The sequence below is a fragment of the Pleurodeles waltl genome, chromosome 10, assembly GCF_031143425.1.
Source record: "Pleurodeles waltl isolate 20211129_DDA chromosome 10, aPleWal1.hap1.20221129, whole genome shotgun sequence".
NCBI classification, from domain to species: Eukaryota; Metazoa; Chordata; class Amphibia; order Caudata; family Salamandridae; genus Pleurodeles; species Pleurodeles waltl.
This window is the reverse complement of record NC_090449.1, coordinates 193,108,943-193,130,757: the sequence shown is the minus strand read 5'-3', so window position 1 is coordinate 193,130,757 and position 21,815 is coordinate 193,108,943.

Sequence of the window (21,815 nt, the reverse complement as noted above, 5' to 3'; positions counted from 1 at the left end):
TCCACGCCAAATTTCAGTCCTTTCCAAAATCCTAGGGGCTCTAAATGTACCCAGAGTTAGTGAGGTCCCCTGGAGGAGACCAAGAAATTTAGGCAAAATACAGCTAAAAGTTTTTTTTTTTTCAGAAAAATTAGAAAAAATGGCTGCAGAAGAAAGCATGTGGTTTTTTCCCTTAGAAGGGCATCAACAAAGGGTTTGTCATGCTAGAATCACCATCTTCCCAGCTTTCAGGGACAGGCAGACTTGAATCGGAAAACCAACATTTTCAAAACAATTTTGGAATTTTACTGGGACAGACATCATTTTTAATATTTTTGTTACTTTCAGCCTCCTTCCAGTTGTGACAGAAATGGGTGTGAACGCAATGCTGGTTCCCAGACAGCTAAACATTTCTGAAAAATAATAACAAAGCTCTGAATTCAGCCAGGGCTCATTTGTGCAGATCCTTCAAGGTTTTCCTACAGAAAGTAACAGCTGAAACAAAAAGACATTGAAATTAAGGTAAAAAAAGAGCCATTTCTGTCCACGTTTTCTCCTATAACTTTTTTTTTTTGAAAGCAATGTACTGTTACATTTGCTGGACCCTTCTGGTTGTGGGGATATATATATTGTAGGTTCATCAAAAACCCTAGGTACCCAGAGCCAATAAATGAGCTGCAATGGGTTTTTATTGTATACGGGGTGTACAACAATTCATTCAGTGAAATATAAAGAGTGAAAAATAGGTATCAAGGAAACCTTTGTATTTCCAAAATAGGCACAAGATAAGGTGTTGAGAAGCAGTGGTTATTTGCACATCTCTGAATTCCGGGGTCCCCATACTAGCATGTGAATCACATGGCATTTCTTTAAAGGACTTCTTTTTACGCACTGTCTTACACTTGGAAGGAAAAAATGTAGAGAAAGACAAGGGACAATAACACTTGTTCTATTCTGTGTTCCCTCAAGTCTCCCGATAAAAATGGAACCTCACTTGTGTGGGTAGGCCTAGTGCCCGCGACAGGAAACACAACATAGACACATCACATTTTTACATTTGAAATCTGAAATTTTTTGGAAGGTGTCTAGTTGTGGATTTTGGCCTCTAGCTCAGCTGGCACCTAGGGAAACCTATCAAACCTGTGCATTTTTTAAAACTAGACACCTAGGGAAATCGGGGATGGGGTGACTTGTGGGGCTTTCACCAGGTTCTGTTACCCAGAATCCTTTGCAAACCTCAAAACCTGGCAAAAAAACCACTTTTCCCTCAAATTTCGGTGTTGCAAAGGTCTGGAATCTGAGAGGAGCCACAAACTTCCTTCCACCCATCATTGCCCCAAGTTTCCTGATAAAAATGGTACCTCACTTGTGTGGGTAGGCCCAGTGCCCGCGAAAGGAAATGCCCCAAAACGCAACATGGACACATCAAATTTTTACATTGAAAACTGACATGTTTTTTTGGAAAGTGCCTAGCTATGGATTTTGGTCTCTAGTTCAGCCGGCATCTAGGAAAACCTACCAAACATGTGCATTTTTAAAAACTAGACACCTAGGGGAACCCAGGATGGGGTAACTTCTGGAGCTCTCACCAGGTTCTGTTATCCAGAATCCTTTGCAAACCTTGGAATTTGGCAAAAAGAAAAAACTTTTTCCTCACATTTCAGTGATAGAAAGTTCTGGAATCTGAGAGGAGCCACACATTTCCTCCCACCCAGCTTTTCCCCAAGTATCCAGATATAAATGGTGCCTCACTTGTGTGGGTAGGCCTAGTGCTCGCGACAGGAAATGCCTAAAAACACAACATGGACACATCAAATGTTTTTTATGAAAACTGACCTGTTTTTTGCAAAGTGCCTAGCTGTGGATTTTGGCCTCTAACTCATCCGGCACCTAGGAAAACCTAGCACCCCTGGACATTTCTGAAAACTAGACACCTAGGGGAACCCAGGGTGGGGTAACTTGTGGTGCTCTTACCAGGTTCTGTTACCCATAATCCTTTGGAAACCTAAAAATTTAGCAAAAAAAAAAAACTTTTCCTACATTTTGGTGATAGAAAGTTCTGGAATCTGAAAGGAGCCCCAAATGTCTTTCCACCCAGCATTCCCCCAAGTCTTCCGATAAAAATGGTACCTCATTTGTGTGAGTAGGCCTAGCGCCAGTGTCGGGAATAGATCACACAACAGTCAATGTTAGTCCTCATATCAGGACCACTGTTGACCCTTGGGTGATCCATTCCCGACGCAGTCACTAGGTACAGGCACTCAAGTAGGGTAGCAGTTTTATCAGGACAAGTGGGGAAACACTGGGTGATAGGAATTTTGTGGATCCCAGCATATTCGTGTAGTTTGTGTGACAGAAATGCAAGAAAAAATAGAGTTTTTATTCAACATTTCACCTTTGCAGGGTATTCAGGGTAAGAAAACTTTGGGGAATCCACACAAGCCACACCTCTGTGGACTCCCCCGGGTGTCTAGTTTCCAGAAATGTCTTGGTTTGGTAGGTTTCCCTATATGGCCGATGAGCCCAGGACCAAAAACGCAGGCGCCTGCCTTACAAAACCAGTTTGCTTTCTCATAGATAATTTTGATGTCTCCAGAATACTATTTGGGCAGTGGAATTTGGGGCTGAACTAAATTGTGGAGCTCCCAAGAGAGCACTCTCTCTGTGTTTGCTGCCACATGCAGCTGCTCTCTGAGTTGGGCTAACCCGCTATTGTCCCGCTGCACAGACTGTGCTTGCGAAGGGACAGCATGACTGTCCTCATAACCTCCCTCAGAATCACTCGAAGAGGAGTTGTCGGATGGGACTCCTCCGACTGAAAAATCACTCCCAGAGTCAGTGCCATTGTCCTATCCCTCAGATGCTGTCTCCTCAGTATCTGCTGTCTCAGTCTCTGATCCTACGTCAGAGCTGTCCTCTATAACCCGAGTTAGGGCTTGAGCAGCAGTCATCCAACGAGACGCCATATTTGCTACTGGCTAAACTGTTGCTCTAAAACACTAGCCTATGTAGACAGTCACAAAATTGCTGGTGGGTGTGTGTGTGATGCGTGCAACAGTAAAGGTCACCTTACCTTCACTTCTTCCCTCAATCAACACGTTCTCTCAAGACACTCAAAAAGCAAAAAAGACACACTATTACTTCATCTCATCACAAACCAATTGTCACTGTCTTTAGCGCCTCTGGCGCCCAGTCCAACAGTCATTATTGGTGCTCCCACTCCCATGACCTCCTCTTTGGATTCCCACACTACCACCCTGCAAAAGTGCCCTTCATCTCCCCATAGCCCCCCCTCGCATATACATTTCATTTGTGTTATAGCGCAGGTAATGGCTTGCTTTACTAATCCACTCAGCTATTCACAGAAAATACAGATTTGATCATTGCAGTAGGCATATAAACCTTCTGCACTACTTTATGGCATCAAAACTGCCACTAGACAAAAGTCTGATCTTTTTCTAGCAGAAACATAATCACAAGAATTACTTAACTTTTTAATTGCTGCCTAAAGGCTACAATTGAAACGCGTCAGTGGAAGTATGTACATTACTTAGAAGATGCATGCTGCAAGAGAACTGGTGTCGAATATATGTATATATATATATATATATATATATATATATATATATATATATATATATATATATGTACCAAAAAGAGTTGTCCTGAACTAAAGCTCACTCACAACAGGTCATTATGGAATGTAGCAAATACCAGTTCTGTCCCAGTGGACCTCAAGTAAGCTGCAAAGTGCATCCTGGTAAGGGTAGTCCTGCACATTTTCACATTATATCTCAAGTGGGTTGCTGAAGCCATACAAAATAACAAAACACAATTCATTACCCCAGTGGGCAAATTCAAAGTAAGAAAATAGTTTTTGCTGCCAATGTTCCAACCTGCTGCTCTGAAAGTGACCATCCACAAGGTCACACGTAGAGCAGATCTATGTTTGGCTTCAGCAACCCACTTGGGATATAATTTTAAAATGTGCAGGACTATCCTTACCAGGATACACTTTGCACCACACTTGAGGTCCACTGGGACAAAACTGGTATTCAACTGATATCAGGTGCCTGCAATTAAATCTGCTGAGCAGACAGGCAGTTGGCCTTTGAAAAAGGAAGGAAATATTTGTTCGCTGCTGATGAAGGGATGAACCCAGAAACACGTGTAAACAGATGTTTGAAAACATAAGGCCTGAAATAATAAAAATGCCAAAGAATTCTCTGTGAGTTTCTGACTTTGCTACATTCCATAATGGCCTGTTGTGAGTGTGCTTTCGTTCAGGACAACTCCCTTTGGTACATATATATATATATATATATATATATATATATATATCTATACAAATATACACATATTTAAAGAGATCATTTTTATATGTGGGTGTGGTTTCCCTGGGGCCGATGGCCGATCGCAGCCCCCAGGGACAACCACATACGCATTGACAAAAGTGCTTTCCGTATATATATATATATATATATATATATATATATATATATATATATATCCTCAGCATTGAGGAGACATTTATTGACACATCCTGCCTCAGCACATTTAATCATAGGGTCTAGGGCAACACTCACATGGCTCTTAATGGTTGGATTCTTCACCAAAATGACACAATCTGGGAACGAAGTTGAACAGTAGACTAAAGAGTTGGCCAAAGTCATCCACTGACCAGTGTTTGGTGCTAACTGACTCTGAAATTCTTGAAACTGCCAAAAGAGTCTCCACTTAATTCACTGCATGTTTTGGTTTAGTAAAATCCCCTCAAACAAGAGCAAATGGAATGCCACCACCCCTTTCATTGTGCCTTTTGTCATGTGGGAAAAATAGGTTGGCAAAGTTGCAAAGAATATATTTAGATTTCACATTAATCCAGGGTTTTTCGCTTACTGGCACCAACTGCTAAATCCTTGGTTAGGCTCAGCTACATACTGTGACCTATGTGATTTCTATTCAATATTAATGTAATAAATGTTTTATTTAACTAATCAAGTTAATTTCAATAATAGAAGTGTCAATTATCACATGCTTTCTGACAATATTAATGCAAATTCCTCCATTGCTAGGTGATAAGAAGATTTAAGTAGAAGTAGAGCTAATGTCAGAACATTAAACCCTTTTTCAGCTAATGAATGATTAGTATACTTTGCTGTTAATTATTGTAGGTGGCTGGACTGGTTTGTAGTGGGTACCTAAGGTACTTGCACCTTATACCAGGTTCAGTTATCCCTTATTAGTGAAATGTAGGCAGTGCTCCAGCAGCTTAGACTGTCTAGAGGTATCTGTAGCAAAGCAGCTTAGGCTGAACTAGTAGACAAGCAAAGCTCCTGCAATACCACTATAGTTACACAGTACTTATACACAATAAAAGACAATACTCAGTGTTACCAAAAATAAAGGTACTTTATTTTAGTGACACAAAGCCAAAAATATCTTAGAGGCAATACTCCTTCTGGAGGTAAGTATTATACACAATATGTACACTAGAGACCAACATGGGGTAAGTAAATAGCCACAGAATAGTGCAAACAGTAGAAAATACAATATAATGCAATAGGAAGCAAAAGGCCTAGGGGCAACAGAAACCATATACTAAGAAAGTGGAATGCGAATCACAAATTCCTCCTGAGGCAAATGTAGTGTGTAGAGGGGTGCTGGGAGTGTAAGAAAACCACAACGGTGAGTAAAATACCCCACCCCAGAGCCCAGGAAAGTAGGAGTAAAGTACTGCAAGTTTCCTGGGGACGCACTACAGGTCATGATAAGAGTTATTGCAAGAACCAAGCAAAACTCCAAGCAATAAATGGTGGATTCCTGGACCTGAAGGCCTGTGAAGAGAGGAGACCAAGTCCAAACGTCGCCGAAGATTCCAGGAAGGACAGGACCCCCTGCCAACCTAGAAGATGGTGAAAAAGAGGATTCTCCAGTTAGAAGAAGTCTGCAAAAGAGCACCAAAGAAGATGGCTGCGAGTTCCTGCATGATCCAAGAGATGTTTCACATAGAGATGTTGGATGCAGGCAAGTTGCATCGCTGGATTCGTCCAACAAGCCTTGGTTCAAGCAAAGGTCGTGGTTTGCATCAAAATGGTGCTGCCTTGACCCAGATGGGACTAGGGGGGCCTCAACTTCATCTAAGGAGGCAGAGGGGGCTCCCAACACTGGAGGGAACCCACAGATATCAAGGCAGCACCCACGGGAGTCCTAAGAGACAGGGACAAAGAAGTTGCAAATTGAGGTTGCTGCAGCACTACAAAAGAAGGTCCCATGCCACAGGAGAACAACTCAGCAAGTTGTGTGTCACTGGATAGAGTGCTGTGTTCAAAGGATTCTTGCAAATAGTACACAGAGGCCCCAGGAGCTAGAGATGACACAGTGCACAGGGGTACTGTCGCAAACCAGGAAGGAGGGAACACCACCTGTGTTCCGGGGAGCACGCTTGTCACCAGGAGATGAGTACTAGAGAACCGGTTGTTGTATTGGAAGGTGCCTGCTGGATCAGGGAAGTGACTTTGTCACTCCACAGGAGATTCCTTCGGTTCTTCTGGTGCAGGATGAAGGCAGGAAGTCCTGAGAGTGTGCACACCTTGGAAACTGTTGCAGCTGCTGGCTGGAGCTGAAATTTCAAGGTCACAGTAGCCTTTTTGGATACTTTGTTGCAGTTACAGCAGTTTCTGGAGCAATCTGCGGTTGATACGATGGTCAGAAGCTGAAGCAGAGGTTGCAGAGGATTCCTGGAGGAAACATGCAAGCTGAATCTGAAGAAGAACCCACAGGAGAGACCCTAAATAGCCCTGAGAGGGGGATTGGCTACCTAATCAGGTATGCACCTATCAGGAGGGGTCTCTGACGTCACCTTCTGGCACTGGCCACTCGGAGATCTCAAGAGTGTCCCCACACCAAGGACAACAAGATGGCTAATGCCAGGGACACACTGGAGGAGCTCTGGGCACCCACTGGGGACTGGTCACTCCCCTTTCTTTTGTCCAGTTTCACAACAAAGAAGGGACTGGGGGTCCCTGAACTGGTGTAGACTGGCTTAAGCAAGGAGGGCACCACCTGTGCCCTTCAAAGCATTTCCAGAGGCTCTGGGAGGCAACCCCTCCCGAGCCTGTAACACCTATTTCCAAAGGGAGAAGGTGTAACACCCTCCTCCCAAAGAAAATGCTTTGTTCTGCGTTCCTGGGACTGAGCTGCTCAGATCCCAGGAGGGCGAAACCCTGTCTGTGAGTTGGCAGCAGCTGTAGCTGCAGTGCAAGCCTCAGAGAGCTGAATTGGAAGTATTGGGGGTCTATTAAGGAGCCCCCAGGATGCATGAGAATGGCCCCCCAAATACCAGATTTGGAATGAGGGGACAGTTCCATGATCTTAGACACCTCACATGGCCATATTCGGAGTTACCATTGTGAAGCTACATATAGATATTGACCTAAATGTAGTGCACGTGTGTAATGGTATCCCCATACTCACGAAGACCGGGGAATCGGCCCTGGACAATGTGGGAGCACTTTTGATAGTGCAAGGATGCCCTCACACTTAGTAACGTTGCACCTAAACTCAATAAATTAAGGTTAGACATCTAGTTGACTTATAAGTTGCTTAAGTGTGGTGAAAATGGCTGTGAAATAGTGTGGGCAATATTTCACACAGGCTGCAATGCAGTCCTGAGGAAAGGTTTGTCTGAGCTCCTTAGGGGTGGCAAAATAAATGCTGCAGCCCATAAGGATCTCCTGGAGCCCCCATGCCCCGGGTACCTAGGTACCATATACTAGGGACTTATAGGGGGGTTCAGTGTGCCAGTTGGAATTGGAATATGAAGTCACTAAACTATAGTGACTAATTTGGAAGCATAGAGAGCATAAGCACTGGAGTTCTCATTAGCAGAACTTCAGTGACACAGTTAAGCACTATTGACAACACACACTTAAGCCACAGAGTATGAGCACTGGGGTCCCGGCTAGCAGGATCCCAGTGAGACAAGCAAAACACACTGACAAATAGGGTTTTAACTATGAGCACTGGGGTCCTGGCTAGCAGGGTCCCAGTGAGACAGTAAAAACACACTGACACACATTCACCACCAGGCCAAAAGTGGTGGTAAGCATGCTAGAAAGAGGCTACTTTCTCACAATCATCACATACATCTGAAATAAAAGCTGTGGCCCATATTTATACTTTTTTTGTGTCACATTTGCGTCATTTTTGTTACGCAAATTTGGAGCAAACCTAACTCCGTATTTATATTTTGACATTAGACATGCCTAACGGCAAAATATAGGAGTTTTGGATGAGTGAACCAACCTTGCAACAATGGGATGCAAGGTAGGCGTTTCCACCCAAAAAATGGTGCTATCACCATTGCCTCAAATTTATCCCCCTGTGCTAAAATGACGCACGAGTGGAAGGAGGGGCTAAATAATGGTGCTAAGCTTGCTTAGCACCATTATTTAGTGCCTGGGTCAGACTAGGTCTTAGGGGACACGTGGACCCATTTCCATGGTTAAACACCATGGAATGGGTACACAGGTCCCTCCCCAAGCCCCAGTAACACCGTTTTTGGATGAGTGAACCTACCTTGCGTCAATGATATGCAAGGTAGGCATTCCCATACAACAAATAGTGCTAGCCCCATATTTATCCCTTTGTGCTAAAATGATGCACAGGTGGGGGGAGGGGCTAAATAATGGTGCTAAGCTAGCTTGGCATCAATATTTAATGCTTGAGTCAGACTAGGTGTTAGGGGACATGTGGACCCATTTCCATGGTTAACCCCTTCTGTGCCGCGGATGTAATGGTTACGTCCAACTGTACAGTGCTCATGTTCCGAGGACGTAACCATTACATCCTCAGCACTAAGCTCAGAGGAAACGCTAGCGCTCCCTCTGTGGGCTTCCCTCCTGCATCTCCAAGGTAGGGATGGAAGGGGAAGCCCTTCCCCTTCCACTCCTGCCCACCCCCAATGATGTCAGCGCACAATCGCGTGCTGACATCATTACAGGGTGCCGGTCGCACTGGAAGCCATTTGCTTCCAGTGCGACGCAGGAGAAACAGGTGAGTTTCTCCTCCGGTGGTTCGGAGTTTGGAAACAAAGAGGCACCAGGGCCAAGTAAAGGCTTTTCCTTTCCCCCGGTGTCTCTTTGAGCATTCCTGCTGCCCGATCACATTGCGATCATGCATCAGAAATGCCCACTAGAAGCCAGGGATTTCTTAATTGTTGTTTATTATGCATGTTTTTTGTGTCAGGGAGCGGCCCCTTGGGCAAGAGTCGCTCCAATTGTGTGGGAATGTTACCTGTGGCCATTTCTGTCCCTCTTGAGGGCAGATTGGCCTATTATTTTTAGGCTGATCTGCCCCCAAGGAGGGTAGACACCACTAGAACACCAGGGATTTTTGTCAAAACGTTTATTTATGTTGGGGGTGTCCCCTTGGGCAAGGGGGCACCCCCCCCCCCAAAGGGGGGCATTGAACTGTTGGCTATTTCTGCCACTTAGACACCTGGGATAGTATGTGTCACTGGATTGGGGGGGTGGCCCCTTGGGCTAGGGTCACCCCCCTTTGGGGGCACATGTACCAAGGCTATTTCTGCCCCCCTTGGGGACAGATCGGCCTATTATTATTAGGCTGATCTTCCCCCAAGGGGGGCAGAAACAACTAGAATGCCAGGGATTTTTTTTATATGTTTATTTATGTGGGGAGGCGTCCCCTTGGGCAAGGTGGTGCCCCCCAAGGGGGGCATTGAACTGTTGGACATTTCTGCCCCCTTAGGGGCAGATGGGCCTATTTTTTTTCTTGGCCCATTGCCCCCAAGTGGGGCAGAAGCCACTCAGGCACCAGGGATAGTGTGTGTGTGTTTTTTTGTGTTTGTTTCAGGGATGGCTCCTAAAGGTTTTTCTGCCCTCCTTGGGGCAGATAGGCCTATTTTTAAGTAGGCCCATCTGCCCCTATGGCAGAATCCACTTAGGCACCAATTTCTAAATGCTTGATGGTGAGGTGTTTGTCAACTGGCAAAGTATTTGCATTTGTGATATTTTTTTTTCTCCTTTTTGTTCTAGTTCAAAGCTTTTGCTTTCTTTGCTGTGGCTCTTTGCGGTTTTAGCGGTGGTTGACCTGGGGTTTGCATAGTTGAATGTTCTAGGTAAGTAAAAACAATTTACTCCAAAGTATTGGTGCCATGCATGAATGACATGTTTGTAGGTAGTGTACTAAATGCATGATTGTGTGTGAAATTGTTTTTAGATTTTTGTGTTGTCCTATTCCTAATTTGCTTTTCTTTCTTTCTTTCTTTTTTAGTGGGATATCATTGGTGATTGCTGTGTCTGTGCAGAGTAGTTCCTGGTGAGTCATGCCTTTTCAGGCAAGTGAGCGGTATAGTTTTTTAGTTTATAACTCTTACTGATAAAGCTACACATTATTACTTATCTTACACAGTGCTGGTTGTTGATGGTGCATTTGTCCAGTTACTTTTCATAGGAAAGATCATGGCTAGCAGTAGGATGACCGCTCAGCAGGTGGTTGGTATGCTTTTTGAGTCATCGTCTGATCATGATTATGAGATGGACTCTGCATCTGAGGCAAAAGAAGGATGTGAGAGATTCTGGCAGTGAAGTTTCTGTCGAAGAGGAATATTCTGATGAGGAAGCCACACTCAGTGCAGATGAAGGGGCTGTTTTAGAGGAGGGCACTGATGTGCCATTAGTGCAGCAACCTAGGGCTGAAAGGTTTCCCGTTAGAAGACCTGAACTCTGGGTTGCCCCAAACATGGAGCAGCCAGAGTTGCCTGCCTTTACTGGTCTCCCAGGGTGTAGAGTCAATACAGAGAACTTTTTGCCTGACAATTTCTTTGAGTTATTTGTGGATGATGTGTTTTTGGAAGAGATTGTTGAGCAGACTAATTTGTATGCGGAGCAGCATTTGAGGGACAACGCTGCTAGACTTAGGCCACACTCTAGAGTTACCCAGTAGATTCCCACAAATTTGGAGGAGATGGGGTTGATAAGGAAGCCGTCACTGGCTTCTTATTGGTCTACTAGTCCCTTGATAGCAACAGCTATATTTCCTGTAACCATGAGTTGTAATCGGTATTTGCTTCTTCTTAGGATGCTGCATTTTGTTGACAATGCATTAGCCTTGCCACGAGATCACCCTGATTCTGACCGTCTTTTTAAGATTAGGCCTGTACTTGATCATTTTGTAGATCGGTTTTCAGAGGTCGATGTTCCAGGCAAAGAAATAGCTGTGGACGAGTCTTTGGTCCTCTTCAAGGGTTGTTTGGTATTTAGGCAGTACATTCCTAGCAAGAGACCACGATATGGAATTAAATTGCATATTTTGTATGAAAAATAGTACAGGACATGTGTGTAGTTTCCGTGTCTACACTGGTAGGGATTCCAGTATTGACCCCCTGGTTGTCCTCCCACTTTTGGAGTTACCGAGAAAATTGTGTGGGAACTTGGTAGACAACTGTTCAATAAAGGTCACCATTTGTATGTAGATATCTTCTACACTGGAGTGCAGTTGTTCAAGGAATTGTTTAGAGTGGACACTGTTGCTTGTGGCACGATTCGTTGTAACCGGAAAGGCTATCAAAAGGAGCTTGTCTGTAAAAAACCTGAGAGGGGACAGTGCAGTGCCTTGCGGAATGATGATCTGCTAGCTTTGAAATTTTCAGACAAGAGGGATGTCTACATGCTAAGTAGCATCCATGATAAGAGCACTTCCCCCGCTGTTTGGGGCCAGGTTGCTGAAGTGCGCAAACCTGTGTGCATTTTAGATTATAATACACACCTGGGAGCTGTAGATAGAGTTGATCAGAGGTTGGAACCTTATACTGCTATTCTTAAGTCTTACGTTTGGTATAAGAAGTTAGTAATTCACCTCTTCCAGTTAGCAACTTTTAATGCTTTTATTGTGTTTAAGAAAAGGTCTCCAGAGTCAAAGATGACATTTGTGAAATTTCAGGAGTCAGTGATAGAGAGCCTTATTGTGGTGGAACAGGCAAGAGTTCCTAGAGAAGCAGTGGTGGAGGATGTGGCTAGATTGAAAGATCGCCACTTTGCTGAGCACATTCCTCCCATGCCCAAAAAAAGACTTTCCAGCTAAGAAATGTAGAGTTTGTGCTCGAAGAGGTATCCGTAGGGAGACTCGAATGTACTGTCCAGATTGTCCTTCAAAGCCTGGGCTGTGTGTGGGTGGCTGTTTCAAGAATTACCACACCCAAAAGAATTACTGGGAACTACCACGAGTGTAAACTGGCTGTTTTATATTTTCATGTGTTCAGTTTCATGGTTGGCATTTCTGTCATGTACTTAGAGCTTTTGTGTTTGTAGTTTTGTAATTATTTCTAATTAGATAGTGGTTTCTTTGTTTTTAAAACAAAAAAAAGTAAAGTGATGCCATTGTGTGTGGAGTGGCGCTTGGCTGACTGTGTACATAATGACTTGCTGTTAGCTACTGCAACACGCTGCCAGCCAAACGTCAGTCCGCACACTCCCATCAGCTGGTGTGATTGCTGAATCAGGCATGTGGGCATATGTATTTGATGGGCCCTTGAGTGGCGCTGTCTGTCGATGCAAGTGTTGTTATGTGCTGGGCCCGTGGCTGGCGGCGTGAATGGTCTTGTGCATGTCATGTATGTATGAAAGGTGTGTGAATGGACTGTAAAGCGGTTGGTGCCTTGCTGTGGCTTTACAGCTCACGAGCTGTGAGTCATTGGTTCAGTTTTTTGGCCTTTCAGTTATTATTAGTGCATTTCATTTTTGTGAAATCTCTTGTTAATAAAATTTGATCCACTGAACCATCACTTACCCTGGTGGGACCCCGATGATGAAGCATGCCACCAACTTGGTTGGTGGGTGAGGGGCCTTTCTAACATAAACTAAGTGTTTCTTTTCACAATTTAAATGTTTGGAACATTACATAAGTATGTGGATACACCAAAATGTTTTTGGTCCCTGGTGCAGCCTTCATCTAGGGAAACCTACCAAACCCAGACATGTTTTAAAAATAGACACCCCAAGTAGTCCAAGGAGGTGTGGCTTGCCTGAATCCCCCAACATTTTCTTACCCAGACTCCTCGGCATACCTCTAATTTTGCTTAAAAAATCATATTGTCCTCACTTTTCTTTGTAGGATCACCTCTGCTGCACAAATTTCGTACCACCCAGCATTGCCCTCAGTCTCCCATGTAAAATGATACCTCACCTGCATGGGTCCCCAAAGCAGAGTCAGCCTAAAAGATGTATAAAAGAAAAATATGTGCTTAGCAACTATCTGTGCTATCCCTTCAATCTTTACATGTTGTTGGCATTTTTCTGTTGCAGACTCCTGAGCCACCCACACAAGTGAGGATTCATTTTTATCGGGAGACTTCGGAGAACGCTGGGTGGAAGGAAATTACTGGCTCCTCTCAGATTGCAGAACTTTCTGTCATCGAAATTAGAGGAAAAAGTGGTTTTTGGCCAACTTGTGAGGTTTGTAGAGGATTCTGGGTAACAGAACATGGTCAGAGCCCCACAAGTCACCCTATCTTGGATTCCCTTAGAAGTCTAGTTTTCAAAAATGCACAGGTTTGCTAGGTTTCCCAAGGTTCCGGCTGAGCTAGAGGCCAAAATCCACAGCTAGGTACTTTGTAAAAAACAGCTCTGTTTCTTTCTGAAAATGTGGTGTGTCCACGTTCTGTTTTGGGGTATTTCCTGTCGCAGGCGCTAGGCCTACCCACACAAGTGAGGTACCATTTTTATTGGGAGACTTGGGGAAATGCTGGGTAGAAGGAAATTTATGGGTCCTCTCAGAGTCCAGAACTTTCTGTCACCGAAATGAGAGGAAAAACTGTTTTTGTTGGCCAAATCCTGAGGTTTGCAAAGGATTTTGGGTAACAGAACCTGGGGAGAGCCCCAGAAGTCATTCCATCTTAGATTCCCTTAGGTGTCTAGTTTTAAAAAATGCACAGGTTTGCCAGATTTCCCAGGTGCCGGCTGAGCTAGAGGCCAAAATCCACAGCTAGGCTCTGAAAATGTGGTGTGTCCACGTTGTGTTTTGGGGTGTTTACTGTTTCGGGCGCTAGACCTACCGACACAAGTGAGGTACCATCGGGAGACTTGGGGGAACGCTGGGTGGAAGGAAATTTGTGGCACATCTCGGATTCCAGAACTTTCTGTCTCCGAAATTAGAGGAAAAAGTGTTTTTTGGCCAAATTCTGAGGTTTGCAGAGGATTCTGGGTAACAGAACCTGGGCAGATCCCCACAAGTAACCCCATCTTGGATTCCCCTAGGTGTCTATTTTTTAAAAATGTGCAGGATTGCTAGGTTTCCCCAGGTGTCGGCTGAGCTAGAGGCCAAAATCCACAGCTCAACACTTTGTAAAAAACAGCTCTCTTTCTTTCTGAAAATGTGGGGTGTCCACGTTGTATTTCACCGGCGCTAGGCCTACCCACACAAGTGAGGTACCATTTTTATCAGGAGACTTGGGATTCAGATTTCAGAACTTTCTGTCACCAAAATGAGAGGAAAAAGTGTTTTTTTGGCCAAATTTTGATGTTTGCAAAGGATTCTGGGTAACAGAACCTGGTCAGAGCCCCACAAGTAACCCCATCTTGGATTCCCCTACGTGTCTAAGTCTAAACAATGCACAGGTTTGCTAGGTTTACCCAGGTGCCAGCTGAGCTAGAGGCCAAAATCCGCAGTTAGGCACTTTGCAAAAATCATCTCTGTTTTCTTTGTGAAAATGTGATGTGTCCATTTTGTATTTCCTGTCGCCGGCGCTAGGCCTACCCACGCACGTGAGGTACTATTTTTATCGGGAGACTTGGGTGAACACAGAATAGCAAAATAAGTGTTATTGCCCCTTTCTCTACATTTTTTCCTTCCAAATGTAAGACAGTTTGTAAAAAATACTTCTATTTGAGAAATGCCCTGTAATTCAAATGCTAGTATGGGCACTCCGGAATTCAGCGATGTGCAAATAACCACTGCTTCTTAACACCTTGTCTTGTGGCCATTTTGGAAATAAATAGGTTTTCTTGATATCTATTATTTCACTTTTTATATTTCAGCAAATTAATTGCTGTGTGCCAAGTATAGAATGAAAACCCATTGCAAGGTGCATCTCATTTATTGGCTCTGGGTGCCTAGGGTTCTTGATGAACCTACAAGTCCTATATATCCCCACAACCAGAAGAGTCCAGCTGATGTAATAGTATATTGCTTTCAAAAATCTGACATAGCAGGAAAAAGTTACAGAGTAAAACGTGGAGAAAAATGCCTATTTATTTCACCTCAATTTCGATATTCTTTTATTTCAGCCGTTATTTTCTGTAGGAAACACTTGTAGAATCTACACAAATGACCCCTCACTGAATTTAGAATTTTGTCTACTTTTCAGAAATGTTCTGGCATCCAGCATTGAATTCTCACCCATTCTGTCACTAACTGGAAGGAGGCTAAAAAAAATAAAAATAGTAAAAATGGGTATGTCCCAGTAAAATGTCAGAATTGTGTTGAAAAATTGGGTTTTCGAATTCAACTCTGCCCGTTCCTTAAAGCTGTGAAGATGGTGATTTTACCACTGCAAACCCTTTGTTGATGCCATTTTCAGGGAGAAAACCACGAGCCTTCTTCTGCAGCCCTCTTTCCCATTTAAAAAAAATAAAAAATGAAATGTTCACTGTATTTTGGCTAATTTCTTGGTCTCCTTCAGGGAAACCCACATATTCTGGGTACCCCTAGAATCCCTAGGATGTTGGAAAAACAGGATACAAATTTGGTATGGGTAGCTTATGTGAACAAAAAGTTATGATGGCCTAAGCGCAAACTGCCCCAAGTAGCCAAAAAAAGTATCGGCACAGGAGGGGAAAAGGCCTGGCAGCTAGGGGGTTAAACACCATGTAATGGGTACACAGGTGCCATCCTCAAGCCGCAGGAACACCCCCACCAGAGAAACACTAGAGGATGGGGGACCCCACTCCAGGTAGGTTCAGGTAAGTTTTTTTTTTCTATCTTTTTTTTGCCATCGTGGGCCCTAACCTGGGGCTCCCTGCTTGGCACATGGTGCAATGGCCATCCATGCCAGGGGGTACTTGTCCCCTAAGCTTGCCATTGGGGTGGTGGGCATGACTCCTGTCTTTCCTAAGTTAGGAGTCATGTTTTTGATGGTTGTGAGCCAGAAAATGACGCTAGCCTGGTTGGAGGCATTTTTTTTCTGCCTCTAAGCAGGCTAGCATATTTTTCTGACACAGAACCCCCACCTTCCCCTACCGCCACCCCCCACCTGGCTAGCGTCTTTTTTGAAGATGATAGCCCGAGTTTGGTGCCGGATTGCGCCATTCAACAGATATGACACCCGGCTGGCATTGTAAAAAATGACACAAGCCGGCGCTAAACCTTTTGCCGCAAACCTGCGTTGGCGCAGTTTTGAAGCAAAATGTATAAATATGGGCCTGTATAATTTACTGTATTTATTACTGATACTCTTCAGATTTTGTTAAACCAGTTGGTTTTCCTGTCAATAATATTCTCGGGTTAATAATGTTTCTGACTCCATATGTTTTAAGACGCCTCAATAATCAACTTATCTGTTGATTCAAATATTTTCATATTTAAGCCATGCAATTAATTTAAAATACAGGGATTAAAATTAATGTCATCATGCTAATACCTTATTTGGGAAGTTGTAATAAATATTTTAATTTGTAATTTCCAAGTAATGTGTCACTGTGAGACCTCACTTCAATCTGTTTGAAATGTGGTGGATTGTTACAAACATCCAGCAATCAGAAAACCAATTATGACTATCTAAATTTTCTGTAAATTCTGATAGGTTTAGATCCTACCTTTTGTCTTCCCTTTCTCTTCTAAAGTGTTTTTTTTTCTGAGTTACAGTGGTTGTTTTCACTTTATTTCTTTCAATCGGTTGGTTATAATCAAATGAAGCTTCTTCCATTTTTAGGTAGCATTTTAATCAGGGGTAGAAGGCATCCTAAAATTAATCTTGAGGTCCTGGGAATTGTGTATGCCTCATGAGGCCATTTTATATTTTTTTTTAATACAATTGCTTCCACATGAAAATGCTTTAACAATTACACACATTTAAAATGTAACTTGTTATATGTTGCGTTTGACTTCCATAAACTATTTTGACTGGTGAGTTCATTCTTTGTAGCATGTCTCCTTCAAAATCTGTGAAATTTATGTACTACCGTTTGTGTCGGTGCCTCAATAAAATGTACACAGAGATGTTTAAAGTCTTATTTGTCAATGTTTTGTGTGGGTGCTCATTTCAGATACATCACAGAATATGACTCACCATTTTTGGCATGTTCTACTGGCCCTGTGTATGTGAGGAACAGACAGCTCATCCTTCATCCTTCAGTTTTGTGTACAGAGCTTGGTGGGAGGTTTCGGGTCCCTCTGTGTGGCCTACATTAGCATTTCTAATATTTCAGCTGGTGAGGAGTGCTCAGCACAAGATGTAGTTGGAAGGATGAGAAGGTATGAAGGATGGGCTTCTTCCTTTGTCATCTATTTCAGGTAAACCCCAGTCTCCTGGAAGAGTAGGTGTGGCTATTGTAGGAGGCTGGCCTGGTTTGTAGTGGGTACCTTGGGTACTTATACCTTATACCAGATCCAGTGATCCCTTATTAGTGAAATGTAGTAGTGTTCTAGCAGCTTAGGCTGATAGAGTTAGCTATAGCAGAACAGCTTAGGCTGAACTAGGAGACATGCAAAGTGCCTGCAATACCACACAGCACTTATACACAAGTAAAGACAATACTCAGGGGGTCATTCCGACCCCGGCGGTCAAGGACCGCCGGGGCCGGGGATGCGGGAGCACCGCCAACAGGCTGGCGGTGCTCCTCAGGACATTCTGAACCGCCGCGGTCAGAACAGGAAAACCGGCGGTCTCCCGCCGGTTTTCCGCTGTCCTGCAGAATCCTCCATGGCGGCGCAGCTTGCTGCGCCGCCATGGGGATTCTGACACCCCATACCGCCATCCTGTTCCTGGCGGGTCGCCCGCCAGGAACAGGATGGCGGTATGGGGTGTTGTGGGGCCCCTGGGGGCCCCTGCAGTGCCCATGCCAATGGCATGGGCACTGCAGGGGCCCCCGTAAGAGGGCCCCACTTTGTATTTCAGTGTCTGCTTTGCAGACACTGAAATACGCGATGGGTGCCACTGCACCCGTCGCACATACCCACTCCGCCGGCTCCATTCGGAGCCGGCTTCCTCGTGGGGAGGGGTTTCCCGCTGGGCTGGCGGGCGGCCTTCTGGCGGTCGCCCGCCAGCCCAGCGGGAAAGCCAGAATGGCCTCCGCGGTCTTTCGACCGCAGAGCGGCCATATGGCGGCTCCCTCCAGGCGGGCGGCTCCCGCCGCCCGCGGGGGTCAGTGTTACCAAAAATAAAGGTAGGTTATTTGGGTGACACATGGCCAAAACTATCTTAGAGGCAATACTCCTTCTGGAGGTAAGTATTATACACCATTTATACACTAGACACCAAAATAAGGTAAGTAATTAGGCATAGGATAGTGCAAACAATAAGAAATGCTATAGAATGCAATGGGAGAAAATAGGTCATGGGGCAACACAAACCATTTACTAAGAAAGTGGAATGCGAATCACTAATTCCCCCCCTAGACAAGTGTAGTGTGTAGAGAATCGCTGGGAGAGTAAGAATACTTCAAAGGTAAGTAAAATACCCCACCAGGAGCCCAGGAAAGTAGGAGTAAAGTACTACAAGTTTCCTGAGGACACACTACAAGTCGTGATTAGAGTTATTGCAAAAACATACTGATCTACAGGTAAAAATGGGGGTAACATGCCAAGAAAGATGGTACTTTTCTACAGCTATCCATCACCTCCCCAGTGTTTCTTGGCCGATGTTCCCAAACCAATGTGGTGCAAGCTTCTTTTCTGTGAATAATTTCCTGTTTAGGTCACATATAGGGAGGCTTGGACTTCTGAAGGATGAGTTGCAACACATGTGTTACCTGAATTTTCATCACAGTCATCATTCGTTCAGCTACTTTTTTGTCCCCGAAAGTTTGCTCTCCTTATATATCAGGGGTCCTCTGGGATTCAGTGTTTTGAAATATGTCATGCTGGGTTCTTTCTCAACCCTGTTCTTAGGGTAATTTTGATTCCTTTCTTTTCAACCCTACGTCTATCAATTATAATCAAGAATTACCAAAAGTATCCAAATTGGCACGGAAATGATTTCTGCTCGTTGTGACTTTTTTCTCCTAACTCGGACCCTCTAACGGAGACATCATTATGTGCACATTATTGTGAAGTGTGGCTACTGAGATTTATTGTGATTTTCTAGGAAAATCAGGAAGGAAACTAGAGAGGCTTTACTACCTCCAGTCCCAGAAAGAAATGCAAAATGAAGCAAAGTGACACAAGGCATTGCTTCGGTTCACTTACCAATAAATAAGACATCTGTTGTGAGCAAAATTAGGCCACACATCCTCAATAAATCAAGGGATTAGCCTTCTCCTTGCTTTTTTCTTCTAGTTTATAACAAAAGTGAGTTTCTGACTCATTGAGGGGAAACTTGTCATCCTGGTGTTTACAATTGGATCATTCTTGTTCTCCCTCCTGCTGAAGCGAAAATCTGTAGGACTGGGGCTAAATCGATAAATATCTCTCCAGACCGTGCCTGCTGGAAGTCTTTGGGAAGCACCAACTCTTCTTAAAGCCAGAAATGTCAATGCAGTTTCTTTAAGCTAGTATCTCGAAGCTTTTGTTCATACATACAAAAATTAAACTTATGTCACACACTCTTAATGAGTTAAATTACAAAAAACAACGTTTGAACACCTTTTTTCGAAGGGGAATATTTTATATAATGGCACTAGCACATCAATGTATGCATTTGTGTTTGTTTAAGCCTTCAAAAATGTTGGGCTTTACTTCAACCAGCTCAACATTCCCTCATTAAGCAATACAAAGATAATTACGCCCCAGTCAAGGGTGCTTAGAATTAATGTTCGTGTCATTATATTGCTTATTTTTTTATCAAAGAGCTTAGCAGAGCAATTTCTATTCAATATTTTTTATTGTTTTCAGGTAATTAAAACCACAACAATATTCACATGTTCAGAAAATACATCACTGAAGTATTGATAAATACAATAGCATAAAATGTTGATAAAATATTGTTGAACACTTAAATGCTGATGTTATTACGTGATTTAAAACAGAAGGGCCGTCACTTACCGGCTTATTCTGTACTATTAATTCAGTGTTATTTGATCGTCAGAGTTCACTATAGATCTTATTTAAAAGCAGCCGAATCGTAAATATGCCCCCCAAGCGTAAACATGTTTTTTCTACGATTGTAGAATTGCTGTCACTGTTTTGGCACTACCCTAGTGGACCCCTCATTTTGACAATTTAGGTTCACATAACCTCTAACATTGATATCATCTGCCAGCAGACACTTCAGTCATGATATGATCCCACATCAGGTACTTCATCAGTTTACAATTGACCTGAGGGTCAGATGGGTGAAGGGCTTTAATTATGTCCGTTCTACAAGATCTAGGCCCAGATTTGTGGTGGCCTAGCGCCATTCCAATGCCACACCAGCATCATTTTTTTAATGCTAACATGGCGTTGGAAGGGCAAAAATGCTGCGCCATATTTACAAAGTGGCGCAATGCTTGTAACCCCTTTCTGCACATTATGCCTGCGCCGACATAATGTACGCAAGAGGGTGTACCAGTCCTCGGCGGGGCTGTAAAAATCGTGCAAAGGAATGTATAAGATTTCTTTGCACCATTTGTATCTGCATTTTTGAGCGCCTGCTAAGTGCAGCCATTAAAAAGAGGCTCCCATTGTGTTCATTGGGCCTCTGGGTACTTTGCAGGATTAGCGTCATAATCTTTGATGCTAGTCCTTCAAAGCGCCTGACTAGCATAAAAAATTATGACGATAGTCCACCTGACTACCACTATGGTGCGCCCTATTTTAAATATGGGGGTACTTGCCGCTTTTCGTAAATCTGGGCCCTAATACCTGGACTGTTGAAATCCTCTTTCTGTAGTGCAAAATGTAAATGCTTCAATAGCGGGCAGATGCAAACCAAATGAATGATGTCCTCTGTGATGGCTCCGCACAGCCTTCATGTCTTTGAGCCTGAATGCTCCCATGATGGCAGGTCAGCCAGAGATGGTAAAACACCAAGACGACTTGCCTACAGCTTTCTTTTTAAGTGCACCAAGAAAGACATGCCTAGATAAGTTGCTGACTGCAAATTCCTGTAAGACTGCAAAATCATCCAGGCATGGGTGCGACTTGCAAATGCTTGCTTATCGGCTAAAAGAGAAGGCTTTTTTGCAGCTTTGTTTAATGCTCGGCAGAATGCTGAATGAGATAAATGCAGGGTTCATAAGCCTGTAGCGCTTCTTGCAGCCAGTGATTAATACAAGAATGCCATATATGATAATTTGTAATACATTTGATTAATACACAATCTTGATTTGCTCCTATTTTGTGACATGTTTTTAAGGTGGAGTATCTTCTATTTAAAGATTGGTACATGAGGCCAAATTCCAATCGGACCTCTGTGGGGAAGGCGTTCTGAGGAAGACCAACCAAACTCTAATGCCCTGATTTGAAGTTTGTCCGTGAGCAAGGTATCATTACCAAGCATCACCACACTTGCCTATGAAATCAATGGCAAGAGTTTTGCTGAAATAACGGCCATAAGTGGCTTAAACTAAGGGCCAACAAGCCTTTTAGCCAGGGCGCAAAATGCAAATATGGATGCGTTCCCTTTCTTGGTGACGTACTGTTCCTGGGCTTTGAAAATTAACTTTTTGTCTATGTGCAGC